The 23,761-nt window shown below is 38.9% G+C and overlaps 1 protein-coding gene across 1 annotated transcript in view; it reads left to right on the top strand.

Annotated features, from left to right (window-relative positions):
* The first annotated feature begins 208 nt into the window (after positions 1 to 208).
* LOC308699004 (pleckstrin homology domain-containing family G member 3) overlaps positions 209 to 23,761 on the top strand; it is a 206,798-nt gene continuing 183,245 nt past the window's right edge. The window contains exon 1 of the mRNA XM_081379536.1: positions 209 to 402. The gene's annotated coding sequence lies outside the window, so the exon portion shown is untranslated. The remainder of the gene's footprint in view (positions 403 to 23,761) is intronic.

Here is a 23,761-nt window from a genome sequence, read left to right on the forward strand (position 1 = left end):
CTGTGTGCATTCAGGTTGAAGTCCCCACCGGGATAGAAAAACAGGTACACACGCACACGCACACGCACACACACACACACACACACACACACACACACACACACACACACACACACACACACACACACACACACACACACAGGCAAGAGTCTGCGCATGCGCAGTCGGTCACTTTCGAAAAAAGCGGAGGGTTACAGGAGGCGTGAACATGATCAGGCTGTCATCATCATTATAACTACAAGCAACAAACGGAGGAGTTTGAGCTAGACAGCTTTTTCATTGTCCTTTTGTACCTAGACAAGATTTTCGTGCCACAGAGACTTTGTTAACATACATGCAACTTTATCACGGACTTTCGGTTGACGTCTTTCGAAGCTTTTAAACTTTATTCCTCTTGTATTGGTAAGTGCTTGCACGAGCTTTACTTACCTTCGTAAACTTTATTTCAAGGTTAAAGATGTTAGTTTTATCGTGTTTTCATTTGGTAAAAGTGTCAAACTGAAGTTATCTACCTCCTCTGGTGTTTTGAGGGAGGAATGTAAAGAATTTGGTCATTATTCACAAGCAAATTGCAAAAGTTGAAAGTGTGCGTTAAATGCCATATGTTCGCCATCCGCAAGCGACAGTGTGGATGACAGCTCTGAGAATAAATATATGCGTGTTATTATTACGCTATATATTTTACTCGTTTACCTCACCTCTTGGTTTTAACCTTTGATGAGAACCTTGGATTATTTGAAGCTCTGAAAAGGGGGTTAAACATATTTTCTCTCCTATATTGCTGCTCTGGCAAACAAGGGTAACTTAGCCGGATCAATAGTCTGATACCATATTGAACACTTTAAACAAAATAAACTTTCCCCCCTCTAGTAGCTTAAGCAGAAACTTCTTTAGCAGAAAAACCTCGGAGGTAGAAAGACCTCTGATCTGAAGACTGGTCACAGCATCTATCAGTCAATCAAACAAGATAACAGTTGTTTCTACAAGGAAGAAAAATATTATGTAGTGATCAGCAGGAAGTCTTTCAGCTTAACAATACAAGTAAAGGATATATTTCAGCCAGCGAATTGTGAAAGAGGCAGGATTTATGACTCAATCTCTGAGGAATGTACTCTGACATCTTTACAAATATAAAGCTCCTGCCTGTTTGTGCATCATGTAATTTCAGGCTTTGTAAGTTTCGTCATGAGTATGTGTGGAAGATGCAAAAAACCTCCTTGAACTTCCTTTCAAGCTCTTTTCCCACCTACACATGTGCACATTCAGTGGCTGCATTTCTAAGGCTACATACATCTACAATACTGATACATTTGAATACGTGTTTTTGTTTCAAAACACTGTCCGTCCACACTAGCATTTTCAAGCGCTTTCTAAAAGTTTCTCATCCACACTGAAACATGGGAAAACGCAAACAGGATGGGACGGAACAGACATCATAAAGTCCCCATGCTATTCTTCTGGCAGGATCTTTTTATTTAGCAAAATATCTCGTCATTCACTGATTCGTCCACGTCACACTCAATCACCATTAAATGTTTGGTCAAAAACCTAAATGCCGTCATGTTTTGCCGCAGGACAAATGAATTGTAGGACTTTGATATGAAGAGTGTACAAAGTAACATAACATGCACAATACCGGTATAAACATGGATATCTGTCGGTACACTATGTGTCACATTACAAAATGTGCAACATCGTTTTCGAACATCCATTTTCACAGTCCACACAACATCTTGAAACCGTCATTTTCAGATTTATCCACTTGGGAGAGCGTTTTCAAAAAGCTGGACAAAAATGCCGTCTCAGTGTGAACGGTAGGACAAAACGGAGAGAAAATGATGCGGTTTGAAATTAAAACATATTAGTGTGGTGTGGACAAGACCTAAAATGTGAGCTGCCTGCCTAGTTAGCATGTTTGGACATCTTTTGTCATTAGTAGTCAGACGTTTAACTTGTGGCAGGAAGTCTGATTTTCATTGCAGCTTCTTCTGGTGAAGATCTGCCCGCTTGACAGGAAGAGAGCACCTGTCTGACATGTAAAGCGATCAACCACAGTTTGCTTTGATTGTATGTTCAGTTTAATGGAGTTTATCCGGAGATCAGATTGTAGCCACCACTTACACAAAGATATTTTGAAAAATTTCTCTAAAAGTGGTTCAGTAATTGTTCTGGAATTGCAGACTTTTGTTCATTCACACTGCCTGAACTTTTCCTTAATCTGTGGTCTTATTCACATGCATCCTGGACAGTCCCGGCCATAAAGTGTGACATATGTACTTGTCAAGGAGCCCTGCTCTTTCATCACACACCTAAAAATCTTCAGGAATAAATGTCCAGTCTGAATGTAGCTCCCAAATCCTGTCTAGGTTGTCAGCTGATTTGGTTTTGGCACTAACAGGTTGGGGAAGTCTTTGTTAATGTGTCTCATGTGAGAGTGTGTTAAAACTGAGAGAATTGTGGACTCACCCAGTTCCTTTCCCAGTACTGCCTGTGGCCTGAGTGCCAGGCGGCGTCTTTCATTTCCTGATCCGTGACCGATAAGGAAGGAACACTATGTTTAAAAAATGCACTGGTCTCCAGATCAAGGGCAAATCCTTGCTTAAAGGGATAGTTCACTTTGAAATTAAATTTTGGTATGTTTTAGCTTACCTCAAGGGCATCCAAGATTTAGGTGTCTTTTTTTCCGCAGTAGTTTAAATTTTGATATTTTGACATCTAGTGTATATATCTATGCACCAGTCTGCACACGTCACACACCAGGAGGCGCGAGCGCCCTCAGATCACTTGGACGTGGCTGTGTATAAGAGCTAAAATCGATATAAATACTGTTCGTTTTCTCACACAAACCGCTCGTTTCGTGTCTTAGGCCATCAATGTGTACTTACGATGGGGAATTGTTTAATTTGGACGATGGGGAATTGTTTTAATTTGGACTCTGTGCATGCTCTTTGAGACCGTGACCATAGACCTGCATTATATGACTGACAGACAAGAATGGTTTGACCTAAAAATATAAAAATTTAAACTACTGCGGAAAAAAAGACACCTACATCTTGGATGCCCTTGAGGTAAGCTAAAACATACCAAAATTTAATTTCAAAGTGAACTATCCCTTTAAAGAATCAAAGGTCTTTAATGTTGTTGTCTGAAGTTGCCACCTCCTAGACGACTTCCAGTCAGAGTAGAAGATAATGATTAGTTACAAATGGGTCAGTGGTCTAAGATGCAGCACTGGTTCCTGTTATTACCACAGTTTGTCTTTTTTTTTCACCAGGGCAACTTGATGTTGCTAAACAAACTCAGTTTATTGACTAATATTTGCCTTAGCCTGATGTTGGACACTTGTTATTTGACTGTTAAATCTGCTGCTCTTTGTAATACACTATCAGTCAAAGGTTTAGACATACCTATTCATTCATTATCACTATTTTTCTCCTATTTACAATAGGATTAAAATAATGAAAACTATGAAATAACACCATTGGATGTATGGTAATTATGTAGTGGGCAAAAAATGTTGTTGATTTACCAAAGGAGTTCCCATGTGTGCTGGGCACATCACTTTTTTACACTAACTACTACTTTTAAGCATTTACAGTAAGTGTACAACTTCATATCAAAAGGTCTTTAGGATCATGAGAAACACAAATTATACCAAGGAAGGCCAAATCTAGTGGGTGATTAGTGGTTTATTTATGTTTACATTGGCTGTTTTTTTTTTTTTTTTTTTCTCTGAGCTATGAAACCACTAAAACACAATCAGCGGAAGTGCAAACAATAGGATAGTGTTTGTTCTTCCTTAACCCTTCCATTCCTGTGGATTCATTGTTAAAATGGCTCTATAATGCTGCACCTGAACCACAGAGAGCTATTTGGACAGCTTGGAGCAGATGTTCCTCAGTTCATAGAAAGGAATTTCACAGTACTTTAACATCCCTTGCGCTAATTCTTCTTTCAAGAATTCTTACGGTGTGAGTAAATGATCAGGAAATTGTAATACTGAAGTGAACTAATCCTTTAACCAAGGGTTTACGGATGTACCTTGTAAAACTTGAAACAAACATAAAATTGAAGTTTAAATGGTTTAGTCTGGCCCTTGAGATCTGGGGCACGTTCAAGTTCAAAACGGTGCACAACGTTTTGCTACGGTTTCCGGGTTGAACGTCATGTTTCCTGGAAACGGCGTGCACCGCTGTGCAACGGGGTTTGAGATATGTTTTCTCTTGTTTGGTGGGTGTGTCAGAACTGCAGTCCAATCAGCAGCAACACATGTAAGCACGAGGTATTAAAGTGAACTCGCACAATGGGTTCAAGGAAAGTAATTTACAAATGTGTTCGATGCAGCTCGGTATACGCAAAAACTGAGGATATTAGAATACATGTTTGTCGTAAGTTTTATTGTAAAAATATAGGATATCAACATGATGTAGGCTAGTTGTTTATATTTTTAGCTTCATTGCAAGTGTATGACATTTGGTATAGAAATAAACAATGGTAATTAAGTGCTTTTCCTAAAAATGAGAAAGAAAATACAAGGTATTAAAACAGTATGAACTACAAATAAAGTCAGTATGTGAGGCTAAATAGATGTGTTTTAGTCTGAATTAGGTAAGATGTGTGCTTCCATCTCAGTTTCAGCAATCCCATCACTCGATTGGGATGTTCTCTTTTGTTCTGGGCGGCAAGTGCAGTAACTGTAACGTCGGGCATATTTTGTAGTATTAAACACATTTATACCGACTTAATCAGGCTCCGAAAATTCTTCACAAAGAATGGCCTTCTCAGGTGCCATAGTTGCAACTCTTGCGTCATCAGAACAGTGTGTTCAACGCATCACAGTTTCTGTTTAAAAAACGTTGTGCAACGTTTTGTCGGGGGTGAACGCAGCCCCACTTACCTGTTGGAGTTTAGCTCCCACCCTACTCAAACTGTAGCTTTTTGGTAATCCTGAAGACCTTGATTATCTTGTTTGGGTGTGTTTGATTAGGGCTGGAGCTAAACTCTGGAAACTGCAGGAAAGTGGATCTCGGGGGCCGGAGTTGCCCAGCCCTGGTCTAGAATTGCACTGGGTTAACAATTTCAAGTGCCAAAAGCCCAGAGGCAATATGAAGCTCCTCTAATGCCTGAGACTTCACAAGGGAACTATTTACATATTTGGGAATTAGCAATACTGTAATAATAATAAAAACAAGAAATGTTAAAAATCTCTGAAAAGTTATAAAATGGTTATGCAAAAATGTTTTAACATTACTTAGAATAAGAGAGAGCCTATTAAATAATTTAGGCCATATTATCCACCTCTTTTTTGGCGAAAGTCCGCGCAAACTCATAGCGGAATTATCCTTTATATTTCTGGTCTCCTGTGTTTCTAGTAAAATTAGCGTATTTTTCGAGCTGATAATGCAGCGTCAAACCTGCAAAGGTTCATCCGTTAAAGTTTAATGAGTGTGTTGATGACATGAAGCGGGCTGAAGTAGCTATGTTGATGGGTTCTCATATCCTACATACAGCTGTGGAGTAGGCATGTGCCGGTATCAAATTGTCATGCTGCGATTAATTGTTTGAGCTTTTATCACGGTAAAAAAATGTAAAAAAAACGAACTTGCATCACAATAGGTGTAATTGTAGAATTGTATTAAGTTTAGTGACAACATGTTACAATGTTTAGCTAAATGGTACAATGACTGGTAGGCTACTCTTTGTATTATTGCTTGAGACTGCATATAAGAAATGTACAATTATAAATGCACAAAATTTATTGACAGAACTCATCTTCTATAATAAATATATTGTTAAATATCCGCATTACAAATTTGTAAAAGTCCTAATGGTGGTAGAATTTAAGGCCAGGTTCTGGGTTCTAATCCCCCCTCGTATAGTTTATTTAATTTTGTTTCTCATTAAAACCAAAGATGTTCATCAGTGTCTTATTCTACAACATAAAATACATCAATATTACCCCACTCGTGATTTTTTTTAAGCTGTTACGTGTCGTGAAAAAAGTGGTTGCTAACAAGTGGCTAAATGGGACTACAGAGGCAGTCCAGGAGATTAAACGTCTTCACTCCGAAAAGGTAAACTTAGTCCCACTTTTACAGAATCGTTATGATTATAATTGTGCTCTTATGAACTATTCTAATATTAAAATTCTGGGAAAATGTTTTTAGATAAAAACTGAAAGAGTTGCTTAGTGCTTAGTGATGGTGAAGTTGAATTCGTGGGACCGTGGTGTTGTTCGTTTATAGCCTACCTTTAGCTTTTTACTTCTGGTGACTTCATTTTGGCTTCAAAATTCATAAAAGTTGTGTTCATCTGTGATAATTATCTTGATGGACAAAACGTGCAAGTATCATAAACCTTTGTTTTTCACAGAGCTTGTTTTTAGCGATTATTCCAAATTTTTCGTGAAATAAACCAATCAGAAACCAATCAGAGCGTCATCTCACATTCCCTTTAAGAGCAGGCGCACTTGTTCTAAAGTGGATTCCTATTGTAACGGCGGATTTGCCAGGCGCGCGCCAGGAGCGGTTAACAGCCAAGGAGAGCAACGCTCTTGTCAGGGACGTTGGGGATGGAGAAACCCACCCAAATTAACTTCGGTTAAAAAGGCGTATGATAATTTGGGTAAATGTGTAAGCTAGATGTATGCTTTTATAATAAATTGTCTATCTATCTATCTATCTATCTATCTATCTATCTATCTATCTATCTATCTATCTATCTATCTATCTATCTATCTATCTATCTATCTATCTATCTATCTATCTATCTATCTATCTATCTATCTATCTATCTATCTATCTATCTATCTATCTATCGTAATAATGTATGATTTGCAAAAATGAAAACTGCTGCGTCTGTGTGTAGATGAGAGAATCAAAGTGTATGCGCGTTGTGCACACGCTACATTGATTATGGCCAAGCATGCGCCCTTAAAATAGCATATGAATAACATGCGCAACACGCCACTGACTTTAAACTATTTTTTCCTGGTTAGTGGCGCAATTGTTTTCTAAACCTGCAAAATAGCATGAAGGAACGTTTGCGCCGGAACACGCCTCCTTTTTTGCGCTGAACCGCCCAGGGAGCGCAAGTTCATTCCCTAGTTTAGCGACGTGCTTCTGTGGAGGGAAAAGTGCGCTTTGCGCGGGTGCAAAATAGGAATGATACATGAGTCGGTGAACAAAGTCAATTGCGCTGGGTGCAAGATAGGGATCCTAGGGTTTTGTTTATTTTCTTCTAATAGGGTTGAAAAATAAGCAGATCTAGCAGCTTTTAAGGCCTCTCTGTATGCAATCGAGCTCTCCTTCCATGAAATGTGAAAAAAACTCTAGTTTTGTTTTCTTCCAGTTGCACTCCATTTCTTCATTAAGAGTTAAGTGTACTGCCAATGGAATCAGGTGTGTGAGATGAAGGAGTGGGCGGTTTGGGCATGACTAATGCGTCAGCTTTCTTGGAAGCAGTGATCATGGCTGTGTAAACATGCTGAGAGATGTCTATCTGTACTTATTTTAGATTTATGTGTCTATTTGTCCTGTGAAAATTACTTCCTCTATTAGTTACCAAGCTTCAGTGACTGGACAGAATCCATTGGAAGCTTTAACACACTCCTGTAATGCTTTCTTTTATATATCTGGAATAATAGTGAATTAACATGATAGCACACAATAAGGAATGAAATGTGTGAATATCATGTAGCCTACACTCTCAGAAAAATGGTACAGAAGTTGTCACTGGGGACCCAGAACCTTTTCAAAGGCCATACAGTGAGGAAAATAAGTATTTGAACACCCTGCTATTTTGCAAGTTCTCCCACTTGGAAATCATGGAGGGGTCTGAAATTGTCATCGTAGGTGAATGTCCACTGTGAGAGACATAATCTAAAAAAAAAAAATCCAGAAATTACAATATATGATTTTTTTAACTATTTATTTGTATGATACAGCTGCAAATAAGTATTTGAACACCTGTCTATCAGCTAGAATTCTGACCCTTAAAGACCTGTTAGTCTGCCTTTAAAATGTCCACCTCCACTCCATTTATTATCCTAAATTAGATGCACCTGTTTGAGGTTGTTAGCTGCATAAAGACACCTGTCCACCCCATATAATCAGTAAGAATCCAGCTACTAACATGGCCAAGACCAAAGAGCTGTCCAAAGACACTAGAGACAAAATTGTACACCTCCACAAGGCTGGAAAGGACTATGGGGAAATTGCCAAGCAGCTTGGTGAAAAAAGGTCCACTGTTGGAGCAATCATTAGAAAATGGAAGAAGCTAAACATTACTGTCAATCTCCCTTGGACTGGGGCTCCATGCAAGATCTCACTTCGTGGGGTCTCAATGATCCTAAGAAAGGTGAGAAATCAGCCCAGAACTACACGGGAGGAGCTGGTCAATGACCTGAAAAGAGCTGGGACCACCGTTTCCAAGGTTACTGTTGGTAATACACTAAGACGTCATGGTTTGAAATCATGCATGGCACGGAGGGTTCCCCTGCTTAAACCAGCACATGTCAAGGCCCGTCTTAAGTTTGCCAATGACCATTTGGATGATCCAGAGGAGTCATGGGAGAAAGTCATGTGGTCAGATGAGACCAAAATAGAACTTTTTGGTCATAATTCCAATAAAGGTGTTTGGAGGAAGAAGAATGATGAGTACCATCCCAAAAACACCATCCCTACTGTGAAGCATGGGGGTGGTAGCATCATGCTTTGGGGGTGTTTTTCTGCACATGGGACAGGGCGACTGCACTGTATTAAGGAGAGGATGACCGGGGCCATGTATTGCGAGATTTTGGGGAACAACCTCCTTCCCTCAGTTAGAGAATTGAAGATGGGTCAAGGCTGGGCCTTCCAACATGACAATGACCCGAAGCACACAGCCAGGATAACCAAGGAGTGGCTCTAAGAAGTATATCAAGGTTCTGGCGTGGCCTAGCCAGTCTCCAGACCTAAACCCAATAGAGAATCTTTGGAGTGAGCTCAAACTCCGTGTTTCTCAGCGACAGCCCAGAAACCTGACTGATCTAGAGAAGATCTGTGTGGAGGAGTGGGCCAAAATCCCTCCTGCAGTGTGTGCAAACCTGGTGAAAAACTACAGGAAACGTTTGACCTCTGTAATTGCAAACAAAGGCTAATGTACCAAATATTAACATTGATTTTCTCAGGTGTTCAAATACTTATTTGCAGCTGTATCATACAAATAAATAGTTAAAAAATCATACATTGTGATTTCTGGATTTTTTTTATTTATTTTTTTATTATGTCTCTCACAGTGGACATGCACCTACGATGACAATTTCAGACCCCTCCATGATTTCTAAGTGGGAGAACTTGCAAAATAGCAGGGTGTTCAAATACTTATTTTCCTCACTGTATATGTATATTTAGGGTGCTTTCACACCTGCCTCATTTAGTTCGGTTGAATCGCACTAGAGTTCGTTTTCCCCACTGGTGCGGTTCGTTTGGGCAGGTGTGAATGTTGTTGTCTTTGGAGCTCCATCGATTGATTTATAATTCTTGATTTCTCTTTAAACTCACTTAGAACGAACATTTTCTACTTTTCCTCACCTCATAGTTATAACGCGGATTGTTGAGCAGACGCGTCTCAAGCCTTGTGATCCAACGCTGGATACTCTTATAGGTTACGTCCGTGGATCACGGCTGAACGCGTCTTCTCCGCACTCATTTAAGTTACAAACAAACATTTTTTCGCCTATCGTGCGTCTACTCTACACCCGTACCACTGAAAAGACGGATTATATCCAAGACTTAAGCCATAAATTAGTATTAATATTGATAGCACCACTGGTAGCGTCGTTGCTAACTTAACTTACTGTCCATCTGTTAAAATGGCGAATATATCAAATGTAAGTAGTCTACCTTTTGGTGCAGGTGAGGACACATTTGAGCTGCACGCGGTGCAGTCTGAGCTGGAAGCTGTTGAGAAACAGATCCACGACCTTTTAGTAAGAAAAGCCGAGCTGATAGACCGGCGTTTGGCTCTCGAAACATCACGTGCCGAGGCACACAAATCAGAGATTAATGTTACTAACCCGCTGACTCCGACCTCGTCTACTCCGTGCGTTCCTCAACATCGGTCCCGAACGTCGAGGTCGCGATCAGCCATGGTCTCGTTCACTCCGGCTCCAACATGCCATCACGAAGCCTGGATTTTTCCGCAGCGGAAGTCGCGAGTCAGGTCTAGACCAAGAAAACTCTCTCCGACCCTCCCGGTTTTCGAGATATCCACACAAAACCGCTTCTCCCCTCTTCGCGAAACAGAACGCGATGCTGTGATCATCGGCGATTCCATCGTTCGACACGTACACGTTACGTTAAATAAAAGTAAGGTGCATAGTCACTGCTTTCCTGGTGCTCGTGTTTCTGAAATCGCTGCTCACGTTCCCGAGATTCTGAACGAGCGCGTCGGAACCGTTGTCCTGCACGCGGGAGGGGCCGACATCAGACTGCGCCAAACGGAGGTTTTGAAGAAAGACTTCAGGAATCTGATCGATACGGTACGCAGCACATCGCCTGATATAACGATTATTGTGTCAGGACCGCTTCCCACGTATCGACTAGGTCATGAAAAGTTTAGTAGATTATTTGCGCTTAATGAATGGTTAATGTCATGGTGCAATGAGCAGAAACTTCTCTTTGTAAATAATTGGAATCTGTTTTGGGAGCGTCCTAGGCTTTACCGTGCTGATGGCTTACACCCAAGCAGATTCGGATCGGATCTTCTGTCAGATAACATCTCCAAAATGTTAAATACCTTTTGACTAGTAAACAAAAGTCCAAATCATAGTCTCTGCTGCACCAATTTAACTGATATAAATAGTGTAGAACATTGCATAGAAACTGTGTCTATTCCTCGTTTAGTGAGATCAAATCATAAATCTACTGCAGGATCTAGAAAAAATCTAATTGTTATTAAACCAGAAAATGTTGCTACTGGTAATCAAAAACAATTTTTAAAGCTAGGTCTTCTAAACATTAGATCACTCACACCTAAGGCAGTTATTGTAAATGAAATAGTCACAGATAATAGCTTCGATGTACTTTGCCTTACTGAAACCTGGCTTAAACCAAATGATTATTTTGGTTTAAATGAGTCTACTCCAGCAGGATACTCCTATAAGCACGAGCCCCGTCTGAATGGTCGTGGCGGCGGTGTTGCAACAATCTATAGAGATTTTCTCAATGTTACTCAGAAAACGGGTTATAAGTTTATTTCATTTGAAGTACTTGTACTAAATGTTACGCTCTTAGATGTTCGAAAAACATCCCTATTATCTCTAGCCTTGGCTACCGTATATAGACCGCCTGGGCCTTACGCTGATTTCCTAAAAGAGTTTGCAGATCTTCTCTCAGACCTATTAGTTAACTTCGATAAAGCATTAATTGTTGGAGACTTTAATATCCATGTAGATAATCAAAATGATGCGTTAGGGGCTGCGTTTACAGATTTATTAAACTCCTTTGGGGTCAAGCAAAACATTACCGGACCGACTCATCGATTTAATCATACACTCGATTTAATTATATCACATGGAACCGATCCAACCGATATAGATATCATTCCACAAAGTGACGATGTCACTGACCATTACATGGTAACTTGCATATTACGTACTCCTGTAATATATCATGCTGCGCCGCGTTATCGATTAGGCAGAACAATCCTTCCATCCACCATAGATAATTTTTCAAACAGCTTATCGGATCTGTCTCAGCTGCTCAGTGAACCCAAACAAACAGATGAACTTGAGGAATTAACTAGCACTATGAGCACCATTCTCTCTGGATCATTGGATATTGTTGCGCCCATTAGATTAAAAAAGGTCAGAGAGAAAAGTAAAGCACCATGGTACAACAGTACTACGCGTGTTCTAAAGAGAGAAACCCGTAATTTAGAGCGTAAATGGAAACAAACCAACTTAGAGGTCTTTAGAATCGCATGGAAAGACAGTATGTCACGTTATAAAAAGGCCCTAAAAGCGGCCAGGGCTGAGCATCTCCGCAAACTAATAGAAAACAACCATAACAATCCTAAGTTCTTATTTAACACCGTGGCGAGACTAACAAATAAACAGATGTCTCCTGAACAAAGTATTCCATTACAGTTTAGTAGTAATGATTTCATGAAGTTCTTCACTGAGAAAATAGAAAACATCAGAACCACAATTGTAAACGTTCAATCCTCAATCGCGCCTTATAATTCAGCCTCAATTATCACGCCGCAAGAACAATTACAGTGCTTTTCAACTATAGAACAAAAAGAGTTAAATAAATTTATCATTTCCTCTAAAACAACAACATGTTTATTAGATCCCATACCAACTAAACTATTGAAAGAAGTGTTACCTGTAGTGGAAGAGCCTCTCCTCAATATTATTAACTCGTCTTTATCTTTAGGTTATGTTCCAAAAACATTTAAACTGGCAGTTATAAAACCTCTCATTAAGAAACCGCAATTAGATCCGAATAATCTAGTAAATTATAGACCCATTTCAAATCTACCTTTTATGTCTAAAATACTAGAAAAAGTTGTGTCCGCTCAACTGGGCTCTTTCTTACAAGAAAATGACACCTATGAAAAGTTTCAGTCTGGATTCAGGCCGCATCATAGCACTGAAACTGCGCTCGTTAAAATCACAAATGATTTACTTTTAGCTTCTGACCAAGGCTGTATCTCAATATTAGTTTTACTTGATCTTAGTGCTGCGTTCGATACTATAGATCATACAATACTCTTAGATCGACTACAAAATTATACTGGTGTTCAAGGACAAGCATTAAGCTGGTTTAGATCGTATTTATCTGACCGCTACCATTTTGTTTATTTAAATGGAGAAAAATCTATCATAACTCCAGTAAACTATGGAGTGCCGCAGGGATCTGTGTTAGGCCCTCTATTATTCTCAATATATATGCTACCACTTGGAAACATGGAATTAGTTTCCATTGTTATGCTGATGACACTCAAATCTATATTTCATCACGGCCAGATGAAAACGCTAAATTATCCAAATTGACAGAGTGTGTTAAAGATATAAAAGATTGGATGACGCATAATTTTCTTTTATTAAATCCAGACAAGACAGAGGTACTACTTATCGGTTCAAAAAACCACCCACAAAACCTCTCACAATACAACTTTAACATAGTAGGATGTCCTGTTACTTCATCCTCTACAGTAAAAGACCTGGGTGTTATATTAGACTGCAACCTGTCTTTTGAAAATCATATTTCATATGTTACAAGAACAGCCTTTTTCCACCTTAGAAACATTGCTAAGCTACGTAATATGCTATCAGTTTCTGACGCAGAAAAGTTAGTTCATGCATTCATGACCTCGAGACTAGATTACTGTAATGCGTTATTAGCCGGTTGTCCTGCATCCTTAATAAACAAGCTACAGTTAGTCCAAAATGCCGCCGCTAGAGTTCTAACTAGATCAAGAAAATATGATCATATAACACCGATTTTATCATCCCTACATTGGTTACCTATAAAGTCCCGTATTAATTACAAGGTATTGCTACTGACTTATAAAGCCCTAAACGGCTTAGCTCCAGTCTATTTAACGGATCTTCTATCGCCCTATAATCCATCGCGCTCTTTAAGGTCACTAAATTCGAGGCTTTTGGTCATACCTAGGATATCTAGGTCCACCAAAGGAGGGAGAGCATTTTCACATTTAGCACCAAAACTCTGGAATAGTCTTCCGGATACTGTTCATTGCTCAGACTCGCTCTCCCAGTTTAAAACTAGATTAAAGACGCATCTCTTCAGCCAGGCATTCATATAATACTTTTAATCCTACAGTTAAATCCGACCTCTAGTTCATAAACGCCAGAGGAGAACTGGCCCCCGACTGAGCCCGGGTTCTCCCAAGGTTTTTTTTTTTCTCCATTAGGTCACCTGATGGAGTTTTTCGGTTCCTTGCCACTGTTGCCTTTGGCTTGCTCAGTTGGGGATATTTGGGGATATTTAATTAAATTAATCAATCAACGATACTATTGATCAGCATTACCGAACGTAGACGTTCCACTAGAAACAAACATTGATGTATTCTAATTTATTACTGTGAAGCTGCTTTGATACAACCTGTGTTGTGAAAAGCTCTATATAAATAAACTTGACTTGACTTGACTTGACTTGAATGCGGCAATCGCACTCGGGTGTGCACCAAAAGCGGACCAAACAAGCGTACCGAGACCTGCTCGAAGAGGTGGTCTCGGTACGTTTTGAAACGAACTCTGGAGCGGTTCGTTTGTGGTGAGAACGTGATCCGACCTTGAACAGAACCAACTGCCAAAGAACTGCGCATTTTTGGACTAAACCAGTTGCCGTAGTCAGCTGCGCTGTGATTATGGGATGAGGAGAAATGTTTGTTGACAGTTTGCACTCGCGGACAAACTTTAAGTTGTGAGGAGGTGCAGACAGAGCCTGATAGAAATTATTAACAGCCGCATCCTCGCTTCATTCTCAAATAATCTTGTTTGTCTAAAGTGGTGTAGTAGACAAACTATATAATAAAATATGACGAAGGATACAATCAGCCCACACAGTCGTCTCTCCATAGTAAACAGCGGCGTGTTATCTGCCGGATTTTCCCGCACGTTAAAGGTATAGCGGAGGATTTTCTTTTTCCGGGTGGGTAGTGTAAACTATTGGTCCACCTAAGTGTCAATCATTCTGGTGATATGTAACGTAAGGCTGTCGTACGTGCTCGTCCCTTAGTTTTCGCTTTCTGCGCATGCACACTTTCAGGTGTTTATGTGTGGTGGTGAGCTAGAGTTACGGTTTAAGCCATTCATTGAAGCTCGCCGTTTCACTGGGTCCTTTGAAAATGTCTGAGGGTCGCAAGAGAAAAAGTTTGTACGAACTGTATGAGAAGAAGAGAAAGGCCTCAGAAGAGAGAAACAAGATCAGAGTGTTTTTGGGAGATTGTTTCACACGATGGCGTGCGCTGAAAACACAGGTTGGGCTTCCCACTGATGCCTCAGTCGCGAAGTTTCTACTCGACAGGTAAAGTTTGGCATGCTATTTGGTGAAAAAGTGCAAATCTTCTTTTGGAAAGTAATCTTGTATGAGTGATGCCGACAGCAACTTGTAAACAGAGCGTGCACGAGGAGAACCTCGCACACGTTTAATAGGCGTTCCCTCTCGGGAGCATGTAGTGTGTTGCGCATGTGCATTTTTTCAAAAAGTGGAGAGGGCGGTTCTTATCTAAAATTCGGAAAGATCCTCCGCTATACCTTTAATTCTGACCAAACGAAGTGCAGTTATGGAAATGCCAGATATATCTGTCCAACGATTGATGTGGATGTAGTCACGTGACTACGCGCATTTTATCAACTCATAAACTGATTCGGACCAGAGCGATCAGTCTGGTGTGAAAAGGAACCAAAACGCCTGAAAAATGCTACAAAGTATAATTTTTCACCCTTGGTCCGGACCAAATGAACTGAACTACAGATGTGAAAGCACCCTTAGTTACTAATATGGTCCCTTTAGAGCTAAATGAGGGGTAAATGTTCCTTTACAGTGACAGCTTTTGTATATTTTTTTTTTCTGAGTGTGTAGAAATGGGGTCATATCATACAGATTTAACAACAAAATTATTTTCAAGCTTGTTAGTATCTCATAGTTCAAAGAATATCCGGGGTCAAAGGAGTGACAACGTAATCGAATTCAGTATTCTCTGAATTCGATCACAATATGTTGCTGTGTCTTGTTTCGAAGTCACTACTATGTCGGCTCCATACTTAATTTGCCTCATTTTGGAAAAGTAACCATTATATTGCAAGGTAAGCAAGAAATTACAATACAATACCCCATGTCTGCAGACAACTTTCACACATTTTGCTCTTACTATTAGTTCTTTAGAGAATAGTGTCTGTCCTACTTTGTCTGACTGGGAAGGCCAAGTTTCTGAAAACCTGGATGTTGATATGTAAATGTAGGCAGTCATGTTGATGTTTTGGGTTTCGGATCCAAAATTTCAGTGTGAGATTTTTTATTTATTTATTTTTTTGCAGCTCTTTTTCAGTAAATTTATCTTTTTTGGTTTGTGGCATATTTTTATATATACTTTGTTTGTCTCAAAGATGTAGCCTAAGCCATAATTCGGTTTCTCATTGTTTTACCATTTTAAAAATGACTGAATTCGTAATTTTTCAAATGGTGTGCTTGTGTCTTTCTGAAAAGTTAAAAAAGTTCATAGTCATCATTGTGAAAGTAATCCATATAAATCAAGAAGGTTAATGCAAGGCTTCTGAAGAGACCCAATCACTTTATATGATGAACAGATTTAAATCAGTTTATTTTATTATTTTATTAACATATAAGCATTAATTAACACCCATTCTTAGTGCACATTAAAATATGATAAACCAAAGCTCAAATGTACTTACTTGACGTGCAAGAACCAATAAGTTTTGTTCTTTACATACGTAAAGCTTGGTTTTATGAATGTGCATTCATCAGTGTTTATAAATGGGTTTATTCTGGAGTTACATGCTACACTAAAATTTGCATCCTGTAATGACATTAGGCCTATTGCATATGGATGAAATGTTATTTTTTTTTAAATATCGCCTTGTAGCACACCACTATTTGTATTTGTTATTTGTGTATCTTCTTGTCAATCTGCGTAGGTTAGTTTGCTGCTACATAGAGGCTCCCAGAATAGGCCCTCTTGTGTCTGTTCTTTGCCTTGTCATGTGATCTGGCACTGGGCTGTGAGGGGCTGTTTGTTCATTGTTGTTCTACAGCTGTGTCATTTAACCCCTATCCCTCTTTTTAGCCAAGTCTGAGAACAAGATTTAGTTTCTTATGTCTCCATGTCACATCATGTCTGCTTTTAGGAGCTTTAGGAGTCACTTCAAAATGGTAAGTGTCAACAACATTCCATGGGTGTGTTTTGGGAAAGTCAACCTAAACTTAGTTTACAACCACTAGGCAAACCAGATTTCAGAGAGGAAAGGGTATATGTTCCCCAGCGTTTGAAACCTCAGTCTTGTGAGCTAAAAGTAGTAAATTGACTTATGGCTCATTAACGTTGTGGCAGATTTAAAAGATGGTAATGGTGGAAATCTCCCACAGCATGATAGGAAAATGATTTGTTGTGGATTTGTTTTAGATCATGATCTGTTTTAATAACCAATGCAAGCATAACGAGACTCAGAGTAGCTACAGGCTGCCGTGTGAGTCTGACCATACATTAATGTTATGGGTTATGTTATTGGTAAAAAAAAAATATATTTTTTTTTATATCCATGACATGTCAAGTCATGATTATAACTATATAGCCTTATTTATTGAGATATCACTGTAAGGTATTTTGAGCATGTCTTTTGTTCACTGCAGTTTTAAGGAGAAAATACTCAGCAATGGTGATAACTTATGAATTTGCACATGGTTTATCTTAAAGCATATTAAAAACACCACATAGACATATAAACAACATTAATTTGGTCTGGATTTTCACCAGAGGGGGACTTTACAATTCTTTCTCCTATCCCAGCCTATATCTAGACAACTAAACTATGTTTTTAAAGTATTATTTTCAGTGATCCTCTAATGCAGTCAACACACTGATAGTTACCTGAACATTGTCAGTGAAACAAAAAGATCTGCAGTTTGAGTGTCATTGTTGCAGTCATTCATCTTAAGAGCTGAGGGGTGTGATTACTGTGATGCTAGTGGCGTGAAACAGGAATTTCTAAAAACATTGTCTCGATAGATGTATTGTCCTGCCTCAGAATGGCTCTGTCAGGTTGGTCTGGATGTTCAAACAAACAGAGCAGTGTTTTGATAGCATGACAGAGCCACAGTGTTTACACTTTCTGTTTACCCTTCTCAATAGGAGAAAACATTTTAATTAAAAAAAATTAAAAATAAAGATGGTTAAGGTTGATGTTTTTTTTGTGATAACCTTCAGTACTTAGAGGATAGTTCACCCAAAAATTTTAATTCTGTCATCACTCACACTCATGTCTTTCCAAATCCATTAGACTTTTGTTCATCTTTAAAGCATAAATTAGGAGATTTTTGATGAAATGTGAAAGGAGAGACAGAGTTCATTCACCCAAAACTTTGACGCTTTGCAAAGTTCATACAAGTCAAATGTGAATGTAATCCAGATGAATCAAGTGCTTCTGAAGAGACACAATCATTTTATATGATAAACAGATTTATTTAGGCTTGAAATGAGAGAACCAATGTGGTTTGTTCTTGCACATAAAGCAAGTATGGTTGAGCTTCCAAATTGTCCTCTGTGTATGTGTGTTTTTCAATGTTTATAGCCTATATGAATAAAATCCTGAATTAAATCTGTTCATCATATCAGCATTTGTGTTTCTCAATAATACTTGGGAGTAAATAGCTCTATTCATATAGACCTATGTATTTCCGAAGCGTCAAAGTCTTGAGTGAATGGACTTTTAACGGAGAGTCAGAAATCTCGCCAGTTTTATTAAAAATATCTTCATTTGTTTTTTTGTAGACGGAAGATGATCGAAAGTCTTATGGATGTCAGACAACATGAGGATGAATGATTGATGACCGAATTATTATTAATATTATTATTATTTTTTTATTTTTTTGGGGGGGGGGTTAACTATCCCTTAAAAGCAAGGGTGTTCCAAACCATTGACTGGGTGTAGGCTTCTAAAACATAATAAGTAAACTACTTGGCCAAAGGTATGTAGACACCTCCTAATTAATGGATTTGGCTATTTCAGATACACCCATTACTTACAGGTGCATAAAATCAAGTATACAGCCATGCAATCTCTTTAGACAAACAGTAGAATAGGATGTACCTTTTTGCTCCTGACTATAATTTTGTTTTGTTGATTATTTTTCTCTCTCCCTGACCCTTACAATGAAACAGGCTGATTTTGCTACTGTACCTTCAGTACAGATGTATCATTGTTTGTTATTGAGCTTATGGTTGTGGTGTCAAAATCATTTTTATGATCATAATTGAAGTAAATGGTCTCGTTAGACGGGAATGATTTTTGCTAGTTAGGGCGTGAAGACATGAAGAAATTATTCCAACTATGTTAAAAATTGTGGTATGACGTTTTGCTTTGTAGACTGATGTTGACGTTTGTAGATTATGTACCATTTGCTACCTGTTAGACAGCAATACTGTAGTATTAAAGTGGGGTAATAGGCTTTGTTTTCTACATGTAAAGGTCAGATCACAGCAGTGTGCTGATCAAAGCAAAGCTTTTGACCCTCAGTGTCAGACAGTAGAAAGAAATGATGAATGGAGACTCAAAAGCATCACAGCATTTATTATTTTAAGAAAATGTTTCAAGATGTCCTCATAGAAAGAGCAGACTTAGATGCTGTGGCTGTTTTTTTTTTTTTATTGGCTGGTCTGCAGATGAAGAGTTCAGTGTAATGCATGCATGTAAAGCCATGTTATAGATGAGCAAGCTTAGTCCCACAGAAAGTGTTACAGTAAATAAGAGAAGTGTAGTGTCTTTTTTAACTCTTTCTCCTATCCCAATTTAATATTTAGAGACAACTATTAATAAACTATTTGAAGGTTAATTTCTTTTAACATTGTGAATTCTGTGGATCTGTGCCATATAACATTGCTGTGATGGTTCGAGCAGTCAAACCAACACTGTACCTCACATAATGTCATGAGTTTAGGAGTTAAGGTTGTGTCTTCTGTCAAATGAGAAGTTACTTACTGAAGGAACATTTTATTTTTAGGGACTGAATGATGAATAGAGTTGAACTTATTAATATTCACGGTCAACAACATACAGCATTAGAAACATACAACCCGTGAATATACACACCTCTTTGAACGCACATCATTTGAATTTTATATTACAATTTGCAGTGCTACCTGGCAACCATAAACAATGAACAGTTATCAGAGGTACATTGCAATGCAAAAATCTAATGGTGAACTGTCAGCTTTGATATCAGTGTCTTCATTGTTTTCAACCACATAATGTTTACAGATCGGATTCTCTGAATTGCGGTGTAAACTAACATGGGGCTAAAATAAAAGCGATACATATACATACAGCGCTATTGGCTCCTGAATGCGTCACCATGGAAATAATCAGGTGATGCGTTCTAAAATAATGGTCCCCTTACACCCCTTACATTATTTTACACCCTTCTAAAATAATGGTCAGCTAGAATATTTGTACGTGTGAAAGGGTTTGTTCCCTTACTTCCATATGGCTCAAATCTCATTTGGCAATGGTGACATAAATACATATGCTGACTGTTGACCATTGCTGCACAGGTCAAACAAATGACCACATGAAAGGATAAATGACAGGGTATACTGGTTGGCAGGATCATTTGTTTCTAAGGAAATGGTATCTGGGTGTGGGATCCTAATGTTCATTTTGTTTTATAGCCTGTCCTGAACCAAAGGAAATGGATTTATTTTCATAGGTCCATCATAGGCCTAAGCTTGCTGTTGGTGCAGTTATTGCTTGCATGTTGCTATGAAACAACTTTCTCTATATTTTCTTTAATCAATTAAATCCTTAACAAATGGTTTAGTAGAAGAAATTAAATATAATGTTGACATAGTGTGTCTGAGTCCTAAACAATCCTAAGACAACTATTCCAGAGTTTAGGTAGAAAAAGGATCTACCTCCTTTTGTGGATTTTGAAATTCCTATCAACAGACCAGAATTTTGCAACTGTAGTGGCTGTGATGGATTATAACACCATAAAAGACTGCATAAGAACTGCAGAGCTGTTACAAAACCGCACTGGTAGCCAGTGTAGAGATGATAATATTGGGCTGATGTGATCATGTTTCTTGATTCTTCTTGAACCAGCTGGAGCTTATTTATAGAGCCAACAGGACATCCACTCAGTTGCACATTACAATAACCTAGTCTGGAGGTTATAATGCATTAATTCATTTTCAGCATCAGACACAGGACACTGTGTGTCATAGTTTAGCTTTGTTTTGAGATGAATGAAGGCCTTTCTATAAACATTAGTAATGTGACCATTAAAAGACAGATCAAGCATAATACCCAGGTTCTTATCTGCAAAGAATGACATAAGGGTACAACCATTGAGCAACATATCATATTCTAGCATCTTTTGTTTAGTGGCATTTAGTCATATGATTGATTCCACCAATACATTCTGCTTACTTGGAGAATTGAAGAGTCATGACCTCATTGTGTCATGTAGAAATAAAAAGCTGGGTGTTGTTAGAATAGCAATGAAATCTAATTTCATGTTTCCTGGTAATGTTCCCCAGGGGAAGAACAGTGAAAAAAAGCATGGGGCCTGATACTGCTCCCTGTGGCACTCCATACATAACTTGTGTTTGATCTTACACCTCTTCATTTACACAAACAAAAATGATTGGTTCTAAACCATGCTAATGCCTGCCCACAAATGCTATGTGATTCTCAAGCCTCTCCAAAATTGTCTATGGTATTAGTGTTAAAATCTAACAATAGAAGGAATATATAGCTGCGATCAGATGATACGAGTAGGTAATTTTTTGTAACTAACAAGTATAGTCTCTGTTGTGTGGTGAGGCCTAAATCATGACTTATCATTTCTCTGCAGATATGAAGATGGTTGTGAAAACTTTTTTTTTGATATTTATTATATAAATGGCAGATTTGATATTGGTCTATAATTAGTTAGTCTATAGGGGTTTTATTACTGCCAACTTTTTGTGACATCCTCTAAGGAAAGTGAAGAGTTAATAATATTGAGAAGAGGTTTTGATTACAGGAAAAGCCACTTTCAGTAGCTTACTGGTTAAAGGGGTCATATAATGGTACATGCACTTTTACAAGTTGATTGCACTGAAATGTCTGTTGGCAGTGCCTGTACACAACCATCCTATCATGATAAAAATCCATCCAGTGGTTTTGTTTTAATCTCCTTATGTTTGACCCTCTCTGAAATCAAGCCGTTCGATATTGTGACGTCATAATATCCAACGCCCCTCCCGCTATTGTGATTGACAGCCGTGTTTCAACACAAGACCCGCCCTGAGCGAGCTGTGACAGCTGTCGTCATAGTAGTCCGCCATTGTTGATATGCTGGAGCAGAATGGCGTCTAAGCGATTGTGGTGTTCAGTTCTTAGATGTAATAAGGAACACAGCAGTCATTTTACTGTTCCGAAATCCGACCCGCTGAAGACGCAGTGGCTGAGTTTTGTTTTTAGAATAGAATAGAATCGGGCATTTATATAGCGCTTTCATATGTACTACTGTACACCCAAAGCGCTTTACAGTCATATCAGGGGATCTCTCCTCTTTTTGAAGGAAATATTCCCAACGATCAATCTAAATGCCATTATGTTTGCGCTAATCATTTCTCACCAGACTGCTTTTTAAACGAGTGTCAGTATAAAGCTAGGTTTGCTAAGAGGCTGCTACTGACAAACGAATCTGTACCAACTATTCGTGTGCCTGCTGCAATTCCAGAAGAAGTAAGTATAACGTTTTATTAACCTGTATATTAATCTTTGTAAATCGCTTGCACTTTATGATGAATGTGGCTAATGTTTACACTCATTACTGCATCGTAGGGTACATTACGGCATGTTTTCTATGTAACGACGTTCTCAAAACAACTCATAATCCTATACTGTATAATAATGAACAACGCGTTATGGTTAATGTGTTATAAAAACTGTGTACAACAAATTCTTAGGTATCTTTCAACTACTGCTAGAAACAGTCAACACAGAGATAACGTTACGCAATACGCATCATTGAGAAGCCTAACATTTACAAAAATAGTTTTTCAGCATCAATCTGTCAACGAAATAACCTATACATAAGTAAAGCTAAACACATAGCGTTTGTATCTCACTATTCTACCGTGCCAGTACATACAAAAATAGATCAAAATGACATTACGTTAACCAACCATTCAGAAACGTCCTGTCCGAGCCGTAATGGTCAAACTTCTTCGGGGCCGTCATCTTGTTCAGAGTCCGAATCAGGTTCAAATTGGTATGGTTGCAAAGACGATCCCCAGAAACTCCCGTTGCCATTATTGTTCCAAAATATAACCTCAACTGTTGTCAAGGCAACAGTCCACGTGCGTTGTTTCAGAACGCCTCACAGAACAGAGGGGCGGGGTGAGCAAAGCTCATTATCATTTAAAGACACATACACTGAAACGGCGTGCTGAAAACATAGCTGTTTTTGACCAGGTAAAATGATTGTTTTCTTACAATACTAATGAGAATTTTTAATTAAAGTATATTACAAACTTTTAATTTAGACCCTAAAGAAACATATTAGCTTGTACAAAAATGGCATTATATGACCCCTTTAAAGGATCTAACATGCACATTGTTGGCTTTGAGGATTGGCTAAGCCTTGTTATCGCGCCGGCGCGATAGCCGGCCCCAGGGGGTTCATTTTGGAATAATGTAAAACGCGTTGCGGCAGCATGCAGACATAGGCAAGACGGCTCGCGCGCCTATTGGCTGCCCTGTGGCAACTGCAGCAGCCTATCGAGAGGCCCCACCGTGACGCCAGATCCAATGGGGCCGCGAATGACCAGATCGTTCCTTCCAAGTGACTGGCCAAGCGTCGGTTTAGTAAACGCTGCTATGGCCGCCACGTAAACCTTGAGCGTGGATGGGGTTCTGCCCTTATCCAGTAGCTCTTGCAGGAAGGAGAGAACCTCCGTCACCCCAAAATTTGGGGGTGATATGCCACGGGCTGTGCACCAGCTAGAGAACACAGACCAT

Source organism: Scardinius erythrophthalmus (assembly GCF_964197995.2).
Source record: "Scardinius erythrophthalmus genome assembly, chromosome: 11".
Lineage (NCBI taxonomy): Eukaryota > Metazoa > Chordata > Actinopteri > Cypriniformes > Leuciscidae > Scardinius > Scardinius erythrophthalmus.